A 16043-nucleotide genomic window follows, 5' to 3' on the forward strand; every position below is an offset into this window, starting at 1 on the left:
CAAGACTTCTGGAATAGATATGTGGATTTTGACAGTCAAGAAACTGAAATGGAATAAGAACAAGAAGAAGCAGATCTAAACAGAACTGAGGAAGATGAGCCTAAGAGGAGAAAAAGAGGGAGAATGAAGACAAGACTGCAGGCACAAAAAGAACAAAAGAACATATCAGATAGTAATATTTTAGTGGGAAGATAAATAAAACAGGATTACAAATTATATTGATAAACGTTAACGGACTAAATGAACCGAAAAAAAGAAAGAGGACTTTTCTTCAGCTTAAGAAATTACGGTCTGACATAATGTGCCTACAAGAGACTCATATTAAGAAAGAAAATATAAAATATATGCAAAATAAAAAATTAGGTCAACTTTATTAGTCATCCGATCAGAAGAGGAAAAGAGGGGTCACTATTTATATTAAAGAACAGATAAAATCCAAATTGCTTTATAATGAAGATACTGGTAGAATTTTACTGGTAGAAGTAGAATTTAATGGGAAAAGAGTGATTGTGGGTAACATATATGCCCCAAATAATAATCAGGAAAAAATTGATGCCAGCTTGCACAAGAAGCTTGTTGAATTCGATGTTCCAAATTATTGTATTTTTGGTGATTATAATGCAGTTTTTGATGTGGATAAAATTTTTTTAAGCAATTCAGCTTAAAAACAATATAATAAAACAATATAACAATTTACAAATTTAGGGGTCTCTCTCTGCACCAAAAATTGCTAGCATCAAATCTGTTGACCTGGTGTGGGAGCTGAGAAGAATTTGGCTGTCTGGCTGGTATGCCGTTATTAATTGTGGTTCAGCAGTCTACCTTTATAATTTCCCTTTGACATTCCTTTGTAAGGGCACTGCTACTCTTGGGTCAGCAAATGAATGTTGTGGTTTCTAATGTCAGACTTATGTCCATTTATTCTTTGCATCCTCTTGGACTAAATTTTCCTGGACAGGGTGCAGGCAGGCTGGAGTCCAAAGCCAGTCCAGAGTCAAAGTCCAGTAAGCCAAGCAGAAGCCAAGTCACCAAAGCAAAATCGCAAACCAGAATCAGAAGTCAGTGTCAGCTTGAAAGGGCAGCTGCTGTGAGAGCCCTCTCCAGCCCCACCCACCTCACAGGGTGTCTGTTGTGGGGGAGGAAGGTAAAGGAGACTGTGAGCCGCTCTGAGACTCTTTGGAGTGGAGGGCGGGATATAAATCCAATATCTTCTTCTTCTTCTTCTTCTTCTTGTCTTTCTGTTCATGCCAAGCAGTGGGCTCCTCAGCTGAGGATCCACATTTTGATAGTGACTCCTCTCCCCTGCTGGGATTTGGTGGTGTTAGGTAGACTTAGGGCTCTGAGTCACAGTCTCTGTGTTCATGCTGAACAGAGATGACTTGCTGTGAGCATAGGGGGAGGGGTGCTTGCCTTGCTTCCATTGACTGGCGGGGGGAGGGGAAATCTATGCAGGTGAAGTTTGCTTGTGAGTTTGGTATCACTGGTTTATTCTTGAGCTGTTTTGTAAATTCCTGTAACTGCAGTTGTCTTTTCCAGAGAGCGCACTTTTGATGTTTCCTGTGTGTTTGGTGTGTGTAGCTTCCAGGGGATCCAATCTATACACTTTGGAACAGGGGTGGCCAAACTGTGGCTTGGGAGCCACATGTGGCTCTTCCACACATATTGTGTGGCTCTTGAAGCCCCCACTGGTTGGCCAGCTTAGAGAAGGCATTTGCCTCTTTAAATCACTTCTCCAAGCCAAGGTAGCTGGCAACTTGGAGAACGCATTTAAAGTTGCTTTCCTTTCACCTCTCTCCCTCCCTCCTCCTATTTACTTTCCTCCCTCCCTGTCTTGTGGCTCTCAGACATCTAATGTTCACGTCTTGCGACTCTCAGATATCTGACGTTTATTCTCTGTGGCTCTTAAGCAAGTTTGGCCACCTCTGCTTTAGAACCTGTGCCTGACATTTTCCCCAAAAACACTTTCCTGGCTTGACCTTAGTCTTGTTGGGTTTGCTCTGCCACGGTGCAATTTTTTTACAGATTTTTTTTACTGTTTTATTATTTTAACTGTTTAACTTGATTTGTAGAATGTGTTTTGAAAATGTCCACTGCCTTATGTACAGGGGAGGGTGGTTTACAAGTAAAATAATTACAATACAGTTACAATATAGCTAAAGCTGCAGGTGTGTAGTAGTAGTACAGTAGTAGTAGTAGTGTGTAGTAGTACAGTGAGTAAGTTTGGCCAGCATGTTTTGTGCATATATCCAAATCAAACATTTGATTCCCCCCCCCCCCCAACCTGGTGGAACTCTCTGCTAAACAGCATCAGAGTCCTGCAGGATCTTGTGCAATTCCACAGGGTCTGCAAGGCAGAGATGTTCCACCAGGCGTTTGGTTGCAGGAAGTGATGATTTATATCTTAGCTGGAAAAAAGCCAATAGCCCCCTAACCTGCCTGAAGTTAATCAAAACATTTTTTGTTGTGAGAAACAATTATAATAATAACAAGAACCAGCTACAAAATGGTGGAAATTGTTCTAATCCTTTTGAGAAGATACAAACTAGGTATGTACACCAAAGTATTTTGCTTTGGGGTGAAGGGAATGTGACTGTATTAATTAAAAAACACTGGTATATTTTATGATGAAATATGAACAATACAATGATAATTTATAAGTAAAACATATGTACAGTTTAGATCTCAAACGTTCCATTTCCTGCAGTTTAACCTTAAAAGATGTGGATTTTTATATACTTTGCCCCCTCTCATACTGGTATCTTAAAATAGTGACCCTGAAATACTGAAAAATATTGAAAATGAGTAATAATTTTTTTTAACGTATGCAGCAGTGATTCTTATCACTTCACTTCTGATTGTTCCTCATGATCTCCTTGTTCCACAGGATCACCAAACCAGATTCCTCAGGATCACCAAACCAGAGAGCCGATTTGGTGTAGTTATGTGTGTGAATAATTTTGGAGAACTGGGTTTGATTTCTGACTCCCCCATATGCAGCTGCTGGGTGACCTTGAGCAAACCATCGTTGTCTCAGAGCTGTTCTCTCAAGAACAATTCTCGGAGAGCTCTCTCAGCTCCACCTGCCTTACAGGGTGTTTGTTCTGGGAAGGAGACTGTAAGCCACTCTGAGACTTTGAGTGAAGGGCAGGGTATAAATCCAATTTCTCCTTCTCTTCCTCCTCATACATTCCCGATTTAGAGACCAAAAGGAGAAGAGGACCAATAGCTGATACATGCTAAAAATAACTGGATTTGGTCAGGTGTGATAGGCATCGTTATATATTCAGCTAGCAATTAATGACCTGCTTACATAGTAGCAAATTGAGCTTAATGATGTAAGATATTACAGGCAAGGTAATGTAAGCGACAATTAGGAAACACTCCCCAAATTATTAGAAGCTTCCTAAAAGTCCCCTACTATAATGTCATCTTTTAAATTTCTTACTCATCACCCAAGCTCTGCTACAATCTATTGTGACAGATTTGTAGTATCTTAGTGGCATACAAAATGAAATGGACTCAACCCAACGGTAATACTTATTTCCAGCATAATGCTGAAAAGAAGCCAATAGCCCCTAACCTGTATGACAGCTGTCAATCTGAAACATATGGAGCTTTCAACATTGAAGCATCCTAGTGCTATAGCTTCAGCATTTTCCTGACAGCTGTCATTTAGGAGACAAAGTGAGGTATACAATGCCTATAATGTACACAAATGGAGACTATGGTAGTTCCTAAGATGGCTTGCTCCTGAAGTACAGATATGCAAGCCAATCTGTGTTCATTACAGTTCAGTTCCATGGAAATTGCTCCATTTTCACTCTTAATAAATATTTAAGTCAACAGTTCATTACTCTGATTAATTTATATTGAGTGTTAGCAGTTGCATCAATGCTCACTTTATATATACTGATTTTCTTTTTCCTTTTTGTTAGTTCCTGGATTTGAAGAATTTTTTTTCTTGTTGTTTTTGAAAAAAGGGGAAATTACATGAACAAGTTTGGAAAACCAAGGCTTGTTCAACAACTAGGGGGAGAGGAAACCTGACCAGGGTATAACCAAATGGAAGCCAGATTTTACAATAAAATATTTACTAAAAACTGCCTATATTTAGAAAAAAATTTACACTTAAATACAATATCATTTTGCTCAGACTAGATGGTTACTAAAAATAATGTAACAAAACACACATGTACCAACACCCACCACCACCACCACAAAAAAAGCACTAATGGAAAATTCATTCCGCTGATGGTTATCACCACCACATGTTTTTACCTGCTAAATCTGGAAAACATCTGCAAGGGATAAACAGAATTCCAGAACCAGGCTTTACCACAGTTTTATACTTCTAATATATGTGAAAATATAATTAACATGCAGTATAAAGTCTTTTGAGAAAAATTAAGGTGCATTTTGTGGGCAGAATGGAACAGTTTGACAGCTGTCATCCACTTCTAACATGACAGCAAGCTAGGCCAAATATAAAGGAGGATGTTTTCTATCTCTCCAAAAGCAATATGGAATCCTGTAAATTCAGAAAACTCAGTTTGAATGCTATTATGATGTGAAGCATATAAATGAGTGAGGGAAAATGAAAGCAAGTGGAAATAGCATTGTTAGGAAGTTACAGTACAGTCATAAATTATTTTAATGTAGCTCTATCAAAATTCAATCATATCTGCATTATAGACGAATGAGATGATACAGAAGAATGCATTTTTATTGCAGTAAAACATGTAACGTGAAAATGGCAAAAAAATAAACTTGAACCTTTGAACAAGATTGCTATCATGGCATATTGTACATATGATCTAGTTTTGAATCCACTGTACCAGGTGAGCAGTTCATGCTAAGGAACACTATCACAAAGATTTACACTTTCATTATGGACTGCAACCTTCCTTTCTTTGGCACTTGATTCTAATGCAATACCAATAGGAATCTTTTATGTTTGACATCAGAAAATTAGCCACCCATGTCCTTTCTAAGTAGTAAAAGCTCCCAGTCTAGCCAGACTGAAGGAACTGAATGCAATTGAGTTGTATTTTACATCATGCCAGGACTCCTCATTTTGAATCTCAGTTTTAGTTATCTGCAAGGAAGTAGTTTAGTTCCAAAAGGACAGGCATACCTATATTTATGATTAAAAGCAGGTGGAGGGAGTCTGAAAGTCAATGTTGGAGGGTGTAACTTCCACCACAAATACAGAGAGCAACAATTTTTTTCACTGCCTTGACAGAACACATGGTGCACAAATTATTCAACTGATTCAGTGGTTGTACATTATCATATACCAAAGTCAGCTGACCATGCAATTAAGTAATTGATAATTAGTAAAACTTCATCATTAGCAAAATTAGTAATTTTGCACACTGCTACAAGCTTTCAAATGTGACCTGGGTTACTGCAAAATAAACAGGTTGTTTACCTGTAACTGATGATCTTCAAGTGGTCATCTGTCCATTCACACTTGTGGGATAGCGCACCTGAGCCGATTGCCAGATTGGTACCTAAAAAGCCCAGGATTTTTCACGCACAGAAGCCCCAGTATGCATGCACACAAGGGCCAGTGCGAGGATCCCGCCAGTTTCTTCTGCCCGCTGGAAGCCCCTATAACAGGGAGACTCAGCAGTGGGGAAGGAGGAAGGGTAGTGTGAATGCACAGATGATCACTCAAAGATCATCAGTTGCAGGTAAGCAACCTGTTTGTCTTTTTCGTGGTCTCTTTGCTTCACACTTGTGGGAGATTAGCAAGCTAGATGTACCTGGAGGCGGGAGCAGATGGTCAACCTGAAGAAACAGCTTGCAGCATCACAGCTCCCAACCTAGTCCTCTGCTGCATACGTACATTCAGGGCATAGTGCTACATGAAAGCATGTGGAGAGGACCACGTGGCTGCCTTGCAGACATCCGGCAAGGAGACACCCTTCAGGAACGCTGTCGACGTAGCCATAGCCCTAGTAGAATGCCCACGGACAGGTCCAGGCTAAGAGGTAATGAGTTTAATAGTTTCAGTGAGCCATTTGGAGAGCCTTTGAGAGGAAATTTTGCAGTCCAACTTAGGGGCAGCATAGGACACAAAAAGATGTGGGTCCCTACGAAAGCTCTTGGAATGACTCATATAGAAGAGCAGTGCGCGCTTGACATCTAGCGCATGCAGATGCCGCTCCTCCGTCGAGGTACGTGTAGGGTAAGATGGAAGCCAGACCTCTAAGTTGAGGTGGAACTGAGAAACCATGTTGGGGAGAAAGGAAATGTCTGGGGCTAGCAATATACCAGACTCATGAAAAACTAAATATGGGTGGTCGCAACACAGCCATGAGTTCCCCCACGCGTCTGGCTGACGTGATTGCCATCAAAACTGCTGTCTTCCACAATAGCTGTTGCAGAGAACAGGTTGCCATAGGTTCAAATGGCTGTCTAGTCAGCCTATCCAAAACTAAGGACAAGTTCGACAAAATTGGAGGCGCTCTAGATGGAGGATACAGTCTGAGAAGCCCTTTCAAAAATGTTTTGTCTGCGGGTGCGCAAACAGGCCGATTTCACACACAGCTTACCCCGTGGTCACGTTCCTCTTCGTGCAGCGTCCGTCAAATTTCCCACTATGCACTGGAGTTACAGATAGTGCCGTGGCTTTCACGTAGCAAACATAAACTGGGTTTTAGCGGTTTACGTTTGCTACGTAAAAGCCACGACACTTCCTGTAACTCCGGCACAGATAGTGGGAAATCCGACCGACACTGCGCAGAAAAGAGGAACATGACCGCGGAGTAAGCTGTGTGTGAAATCGGTCAACGTGTCCCTCAGTTGGCATATGTAGGGTCAATATAGCTGACAAATAAACCCTGACTGAGGAAAAGGTAAGGCCAACATCGATGAGAGACAAAAGAAAGGCAAAGATGAAAGGCAAGCCAGCCAGTTGGGGCGGGCCTTCCTTTCCGGCCAAAAACATAACAAACCGTGTCCACTTCCTCTCATAGGAAAGGCAGGTAGACAACTTCTTACTGTTCAAGAGGACTTGTTGGACCTTATCTGAAAAATCTATGGGTCGATGAACCACACCGTCAACTTGAGAAGAGGTGCATTGTGATGGAACACTTGGCCTCCCTGGGCCGAAAGGAGGTCCGGCTCTGCTGGAAAATGATGAAAAGTTCCCTGAGCAAGCTGGAGAAGAATCAGGAACCAATTCTGCCGAGGCCACCACGACGTTATTAGTATACATTTTGGCCGTTCCCTCAGAAGCTTGTTGACTACCCTTGTCAGGAGTGGGAGAGGTGGAAATGTGTATCATATAAACAACTGCTAAAGATTCATGGAGGCAAAGTGTAATTGAAACCGGCCAAAGATTTGCAGGACAAATTTAATTGGATTCAATTGCAAAAAATCAAAAGCTTGGTAGAGAATGATATTAGGAATATAGGTATAAGGCAGGAACAAACAGAAATGGAAAAAATGCTGTTGGGTGAAAATGAAAAACTGATTTCAAGGACTTACAAGCTGTTATTGAAATGGTCTACAGAAGAGGAGGTGGTGAAACCCCAAATGATAAAATGGGCAATAAATTTTAACAAAGAAATACAAATGGAGATGTGGGAACACCTATGGAAGAACTCTGCAAAAATATCAATGTGCTATAATATAAAAGAGAATGGTTTGAAAATGTTGTACAGGTGGCATATGACACCTAAAAAAATAGCAAAAATGAACAATCAAGCTTCAGATAGGTGTTGGAAGTGTAAAAAACATGAAGGTTCTTTCTATCATATGTGGTGGACTTGCGAAAAGGCGAAACAATTTTAGCTTATGATTCAACAAGAGATTTCTAAAATCTTGGGTTATAATTTTAAGAGAGCACCAGATGTCTTTCTGGTGGGATTACAAATGGAAAGCTTTCCGAAGTGAGACAGGACATTGTTGTGGTATTTGTTTTCAGCTGCGAGAACACTGTATGCTCAAATGCGGAAGCAAGATAAAATACCAGAGAAATGGGACTGGGTTTTAAAAGTATTAAACTGAAGTGAAATGGACAAACTTACTAGAATCTTAAAAGACTGTAACTTAGAGAAATTCAAAGAAGACTGGGAGAAATTTCAAAACTATGTGGAGAAACAATTGAAAGTGAAGAGACACTGTTTTTGATAATATCAGTTGAACTTTTAATGGGAAGAGGGAAACTGTGATTGATATTTGAGTTAATATGCAAGTTAGATAAATAAGAATCAAGTAGAAGATAAAATATAATAATTATCCTTGAGTTAAGATAATGGTAATTTTCAGTGAAGATTCTATAATTGTAACTTTTACCTTTAGATTGTCTTTTTATATATTTTAAATACCGGCGGAGGTCATGAATTAGAGGTGGGAGGGGGAGGAAATTTTGTAATGTATTGGCTGATTATTTTTGGTGTTTGATAGAGGTATATTTCTCAATATATTGCAAAAATAATAAAATTGATTTACACACACACAAAAAAAGGAGTGGGAGAGGTGGGAACATATATAGGAAGCAATCTGCCCAAGGGAACAGAAGTCCATCCCCTAAGGAGGCTGGATCCCTCCCTCCCTTGGTGCAGAACCGACTACACTTCCGATTCAGAGCAGTTGTGAAGACATCTATCTGGGGATGCCCCCATTGCTGAAAAACTGTTTGAAGGTAACTGTAGCGGGCGAAACTGTTTCAAGAACCAAACTTGGAGTGGCCTCATGTGAAGCTTCGCAAACAGCAGTACGTTGTTGCTGCCATCAGGCCCAACAGGCTCTGTAGCTGTTGTGCGTTGCCCCACATTCTGAGTTGGAGAAGATGAATGAGAGCGATGACATCCAATGCTCTCTGGTGAGGCAAGAAGGCTCAGTGCAATTCCATGTCCAGGAGTGCCCTGATGAATTGAACTTTTCGGGAAGAGAGCAAATGTGGCTTTTTTTTAATGTTGACTTGGTTTGGAGAAGCTGAAGTGTGATGGAAAGGTGACTGGATAGACAATCTTCTGAATCCGGGACCAGCAGCCAATCATCGATATACAGAAAACCAACGATACCTTGGAGTCTGAGATGGGCGGCTACAACTATCATCACATTGGTAAATACCCTCATCAGTGCAGTACAAAGCCCGAAGGGGAGGGCTTTGTATTGGAAATGGTTGGGTCCAATAGCAAACCGGAGGTATTGTCTGAAAGATGGATGGATGCTGACATGGAAATAGGCATCCTTGAGGTCCAAGGTAGCCATCCAATCCCCTTTGTTGATGAGGGGTAAAATGGTCTGGAGTGTGGACATTTGAAACTTTTGATACACGATGAATTATCAGTTGAGTACTTCTGGTAAGGTCTCTTAGGCCACGGCTTGAGCCAAGGCTTAGATTTTCCCGAGCGAGGAGGCAGGGACCCTGAGGTTCCGCGAGGTTTTTATGCTTTTGTCCATTTCTTGCAGGACACTGTCAGTGGTAGAATTGAATAGCCCTTCTCCCTCAAAGGGAAGGTCTTCCACATATGCCCTAGTGTCAGGTTGTAGGGCTGTCGACCGTAACCATGAATGACGGCGAAAAAAAGGCGGAGGTGAGTGTTTTAACTGACACATCCACCATGTGTGTGGAGGTGGCTAGTTGTTGCTTGGCCAAAGCCAAACCCTCCTTTTGCAGCTTCCTCACTGATGCTCGCTTGTCCTCATGGAGGGAGGAAATTAGGGATGTAATCTGCTCCCAGATGGAGTACTGGTAGTGTTCCATGCAGGCGGCATAATTTGAGATCTTCACACCTAGAGCCCCAGCAGAGTAAAAATGTCTGCCAGCATTGTCTATTTTCTTTCCCTCCTTGTCTGGAGGGGTGGAATAGGTCTTGCGCGCCTTAGATGATGAGGAGATGACCACAGAGTTGGGCTTAGGGTGGGTAAAGAGAAATTCTACCTCCGTTTCTTGAATACGGTACATATGGTCCAAGCGTCCTGAGGAAATTGACGTAGAGGCAGTCTTAGACCAGGGGTCCTTCACTGTCTGTAGAATGACCTTGGTGATGGGAGGGGCTACGGCTGTTGATGTGTCCCGTTGCATAATATCGAAGACTGTGTCATCGATGACAGGTTGCAGCTGCACCACTGTGAGAGAGCCTGTACCATGCACTTTACTAGATCCCTGTAAGATTTAAGGTCTTCTGACGGGGAAATAGGAAGGTCTTCTGCAATGTGAGAGTCAGGTGATGGTTTGAACTGTGTCTTGTCCAAGTCCTCATCACCAGCCTTGGAGTTGGACATCGAGGATGCCTCTCTTGTATCGGAGTGCTCTGACAGCTGCGGGGTCAATGCGTGAACCGAAGGACGTGTCGATGGTTTCACTTGGGATTCCCTAAGCCTCTCCTTATGCCTGTCCGGGGGGATTGATACTGACACCGAGGGTGTGCAATGTGGTGGCGAGTGGTGCGAGACCTTTGAGAAGTTCCAAGCACTGGTCCCAGTCCAACAGGTCACGGGGAGGGTACCATGGATATGGTGATTGGTAGGGATAAGCCCCATCAGAGTATGGCCATGGGTGCTGATCCCAAATAGGTGCTGGTGGCAGTCTATGAAGGCGAGCTCTCGATTCCACCTCCCATTCCTGTGAATGTCCTCTGATCGGTCGAAGTGGGACCAGCGGTTCCATAGGAACTGATGTCTCTACTTCCGATATCGATCTGCTGTCACTCCAGGAGCCCGACCAAGAGGAGGGCGTCTGCTGGGTTAGGTCAATTTCTTGCTCTGATCCCAAAAGACGGATCAGTTGCGAGCCAAGTCTACCCAACACTGATGGGCTTCTCCGGTGACTAGGCGAAGCTAGGAGCTTGCGCGGTGGAACAGTTTGCACCGCCACTGGATCCAGTGTCAAAGCATCCCTGCTTGAGGAAGGCGTGCGAGAGAGTCTATCCTGTCTCTTCCGCTTTTCCTTAGACTTGGGCTTTTTTGGTAGTGAAGGCTTGGATCCTGAGTCGTCCCAATGCTTTTTTGTCAATGTGCAGTCAGCTGGAGCCTCCGCTGCCTGCTTTACAGTCATGATCGACAGGAGTAGCTTCAACCGAAGATCCCGTCGATGCCGCAATCATAGGCTGGGTGGACTCGTCCGTCGGTACCGAAGGGCCTGACGCCATTTTCGGCAGTCGAAGACCTGATTCGACTAAGGCCGCCAACAACGTGGCCGCTCGATGTTTCCTCGTTTGCTTGGAAAATTTCGAGCAATGCAGGCATGAGTCGACATGGTGTCCCTCACCCAGGCAGAGAGAGTGACTGTCGGGAGGTGCAATTTTGCCTCCACACTGTAAGCACCATTTGAAGAACCCCCAACGTTTTGCCATAGACGACTCAGGGCAAAATGAGTCTGGGAAGGAAGCAGGAGAAATGCCCCAAAGGGCGAAGTTCAGAACTAAAGTATCTTTCTCTCTCTCTCCTTTTTTTTGGTAGGAAATAAAGTCCAGGAAAAGGAAGAAAATTGAAGAAAGGTCAATGGGTAGGAAAAGGGGGAAAACCCCAAAGAAAAACAGTAAGTACCGACTGGAGAACTGACGAGATCCTTTCAGCACGGCGGTCAAAAAGGAACTGGCGGGATCCTCGTGCTGGCCCTCATGAGCATGGGTACTGGGGCTTCTGCACATGCTCATGGGGGGCCTGGCGTGAAAAATCCCGGGCTTTTTAGGTACTGATCTGAGGATTGGAGCAGGCGCACTATCCCACAAGTGTGAAGCACAGAGACCATGAAGAAGATCTTGCTGTTTTTGCACCTCAGTCAACAACTAATCCAAAAACCATGAGCCTAGTGCAATTCCAGGCAAGGAAAGAGTGGTCAAGCATGTATAGAACAGACATTTTAATCTATATCATCTCTGCTAACTAGCTGGCAACCTTTTCTTGCACATTTTCTCTTTGGCAGTTGGTACCTGATCTTGGAGGATTTTCACTTTAGCCTCAAGGTTACATTACGCTGAGGTGCAATTTTCTGAAAACACAGAGAACTTCATGATAGGTTGTTGGGTCAGGGTATGGGAAGCCCCTCCTCAAGTTATAGCTGTAGCATCACCCCACACTTCATCCATAGAACTCTGTAATCTTCTTTTAGCTGATGCTCTGTAGTAAGGACAAATGATTTATCTAAACTCATTATTTGCCCTATACCATGGTTTTAAGACACCATATGGTACTTTTACAAAGAAAAATGGAGGCTTAGATTTTAACTACCACAAGCACAAGATCTTAATTCTCTAATTACTCCTGCTGCAAGTTCTTTTCTATGCTTCCAAAAAAAGCCATTCTTGATAGTCAGTGAGCACCATGAAATAGTGTGGTATGGTATAGGGGAGAGGGCTGCAAAAGGAAGGGAAATCACAATTTGGGACCTTTTAGATCAAAGCCAATGTAACATTACAGTAGATGCACAAAAATAACTAGAATGAGAATGTACTTCGTCACCCCTAGATAATACCTTTGGAAAAGAAGTCCAATTTTCTCTCAAATACTTGTCAAATAACATGTTAGAACCATTCACAAATTACCTTATCAATTTCACCTGGAGAGATCTGAACACTTTATTGTATTATACTTATAAAATTTTGGATTGTTCATTTATGAATCGCAAACATGTTCAGAGAATTGGATTTTTACTAAATTGAAATCCTTTTTATTAATGTGTGGAAGGTCATTTATTTTTCATTAATCACTGCATATTGCAGCAACACAAAAATGCTGAAGGACAGCTTCTTTCTTAGCATCCTCTGAGTCATGGAATAGTGACAGTTTCTCTGTTTGGACTTTATTCTTGAAGCCACATGTGACATTTTTATCATATAATAAATTAGATAACACAGGTGTATAGTATTGGGTCACCATTTTGCAATGTCTAAAAATCTATTATTTAGATTGAAAAGTCAGAACATGTTTACACACCAATACTAAAGTTGACAAAGACTTGCTTTATTCTAGCTCTCAATGCCACCTGACAGACAAAAAGCTCTTGTACTGAAATTAATGGAGGTTATACAGCAACAGGGGATGAGTGAATTGCACTCATTAGATTAATCTCTAAAGGTAGTAAATGCAAACAGAAAAATAATTTGATTGAAACATTACATTGTAATGACACTAATATAGAAAACAAGGAAAGCACAAAACAAATCTGGAATATAAATAAATTAAATAGAAAAAACTGGGCCTTGAAGATATTTGGGGAAAGCATTTAATCTTGTGGTGTTTTATTTAATGTGATTTACATTCAGTTTTCAGTATTACACAGTAGAAAAATCCATGCCTTTTCAGCACAAATCGGTCCATGAATTTAGCAACTGGATACAGGACAGTTGGCCACAGTTACATATGTATGTGTGTAGTCTACTAAAGCCTCTGTTGTACATTTCTGTTCACAACAAAATATTCATTATAGCTAATTTTAAAACCAGCTATTTCACTAGAGTATTCCTCCACTGGTTGTCTTGGGTACAATGGAATAGAATTTAAACATTTTTGGAGTCTTACTTTCAGACTGAGCTAGTCATCTACCTGAAACTAATGGGATATAAGCTACAATCCCATGTATGTTTATTTGGAAGTAAGTACATGTAATTCATCTGATTCAAAATGTACAGACCCAATTGAACATTGCTTAACACTGACTGAGCCCCACCCAATATTAATGAGCACATATGTCCCAAACAGCATTGTTTGTGCTATAAACACACAAAAATTCAATCTGCCTAGGAGACAAACATGACAGTTTGCCCTGTAAGACTAGAGATATGTATGATCTTGGAGTCAGCTGTTCCCCTGTAGTGTACATACTTATAATGTTGATAGATCCAAGCGGGCAGCCATGTTGGTCTAAATAAAATTCTAAATAAAAATTGGTTGGTCTTAAAGGTGCCACTTGACTCCTGCTTTGTTCAAATACTTATAATGTATTAAATTAAAGCAACAGAAGAAATTAATAATTTGTGCTGTTATACAGGACATTAAGCTGTCCTCTTTTCAGGAACACTCTCGTGCAAAGAGGTAAACAAATACTTAGAAACCTACACAATTAGGTTCATGATGTGCAATCTTAAGCATGTTTATTCAGAAATAAGCCTCATGAACTCAATGGGGTTTACTCTGTAGTGTGTTTAAGACTGCAGCCAGTTTTACCTGTTTTGATTCAAGATACAAAATAGACTGCATGGATGCAGAACAGGTGCAAAAGGCATTTTTTAAAAAGCTGTTAACCAGTCACAGCATTAGATAGATGGCTAAACTGTTAAGTGGCCATTGTTATGCACTTTATTTTAAAATAGTTACAAATCATATAGACTATATAAGGATAAAAAGATACCCTAACTCAATATTCTCTATGCCCTGAGTAAAACAGCAAATACAAACCAGAAGTCATAAGGAAGAATCAGAAATCCCATCACTGACATTGAGCTACAGCAAAAGCTTAAACTACGTAATCACATTTGCCCATTTCCTACATTTGAAAACAGTACAGAGCTTGCTTGTGAAAATGGCAGCATGGAGTTCAGGCATGGGAAAGCCTGATTTCAAAACCAAATGGAAGCATTTGTTTTCTTCAGATGTTTGTTTTAAACACATCATAAAAAGATGGGCTTTGCTGGCACAGTTCTTGCTTTTAAAATCCTGGAGACTGAAGTTGTAGAAAAAATTAGGTCTTATCTCAGTTTTAGGAGGTAATCAGTTATCCAAAAGAGACCACTCCTTCCACTGCTATACTACATTCTTCACAAAAAAACCTTTTTAGAATGCCACACAATAAATGCAAGAAGAAGAAAAATTCCATCAATGCAACCCAGTTTTGCCTTCCACTTCTAAGTCTGTTTTAGAGCATTCCAGAGTAGTGGGCTTTTCTCCTCCCTGTGATAGTTCATATCAAAAGAGTCTTAATTTCTTCAGTAGTGCTGTCAGTGGAGAGGAACATGTCTAAGGTGCTTATCTTTCACTCAGCAGATCTTGAGCTAAGGCAAATATAAACTGACAGTGACTTTCAGAACAGCAGAAGACTGTAAAAACTCAGCAGTACTCTAAAAGAAACAATAGTTTAGAATGTGAATAAAGCACCAGTTTTTAATTGAAAAATGTTATGACTTGGATGGAAGCTACAGAGCATTTTTTAAAAAACTACCTGCTGCATCTTATATAGGTAACCCCCAGCTGTTTCCTGATACTGGCCAACATTCTTCACTAAGAAGTGTTACTGACGGCATTATTTCAGAAACAGTAATCCAAAGAAAAGTCAATCCTTTCATGAAGGTATATTCTAATTACAGAATATCATCCACACAAGAGAAATGTAAAGTTTAAAGCAGATTACAGGTATTTGGTAAAACTAACATTACCACAACATCATTATGTTTTCTTCTTTGACACAGGTCTCCTACATAAAAGTAACCCTGTAACTAATAATAAACTGTACAGCCTATTCAAGCATTCATTATTTAACACTTAGATATTAAAACAAACTGTGTTTAGGAGTAAAGTGTAAGCATTCTGCAGTGGTGGCAGCCAGCAGAGGAAAAACAGATAAGCAAATGTTACAAACCATAGTACAAATAAATGTTTTCTGCTGGTATTGGTTTCATATTCACATACCACTTCGAAATCACTACAACTCAATCCACTCTTGTATTACATTTCCACCTTAATTATATCACACTGCGTTGTGAACAATGCTAGATGTAACTACTCTGGTCTTTTGGCAGTTTTGCTTTTCAAAACTGCTTCACACAGGGAGATAGAAAATTGTATCATCATTTCCTATCAAGAAAGCTCATGTAGAGTAACTCTATCCACATTTCTCTCCAAAACACAAATGTATTTACCCCTCCCCTCAGGTAGCAGTATTAATTTTTCTGTTATTTTAAAGTACAGAACTTTTAAAAAGTTTCTGTATTTTGCAATACCACCAGAAAAGGACAAATCTCTGCTCTAAATATTGTAGAAATCTGATGTAAAAGCTATGGAAGATTTAAACATTTTATAACCATGTGCCAAAATTGTTGACATATACTGTAGCTACATATTATACATAAAGTAAAGAGTCAATTGCT

This window comes from Heteronotia binoei, chromosome 4, assembly GCF_032191835.1.
Source record: "Heteronotia binoei isolate CCM8104 ecotype False Entrance Well chromosome 4, APGP_CSIRO_Hbin_v1, whole genome shotgun sequence".
In the NCBI taxonomy this organism is placed as follows: domain Eukaryota; kingdom Metazoa; phylum Chordata; class Lepidosauria; order Squamata; family Gekkonidae; genus Heteronotia; species Heteronotia binoei.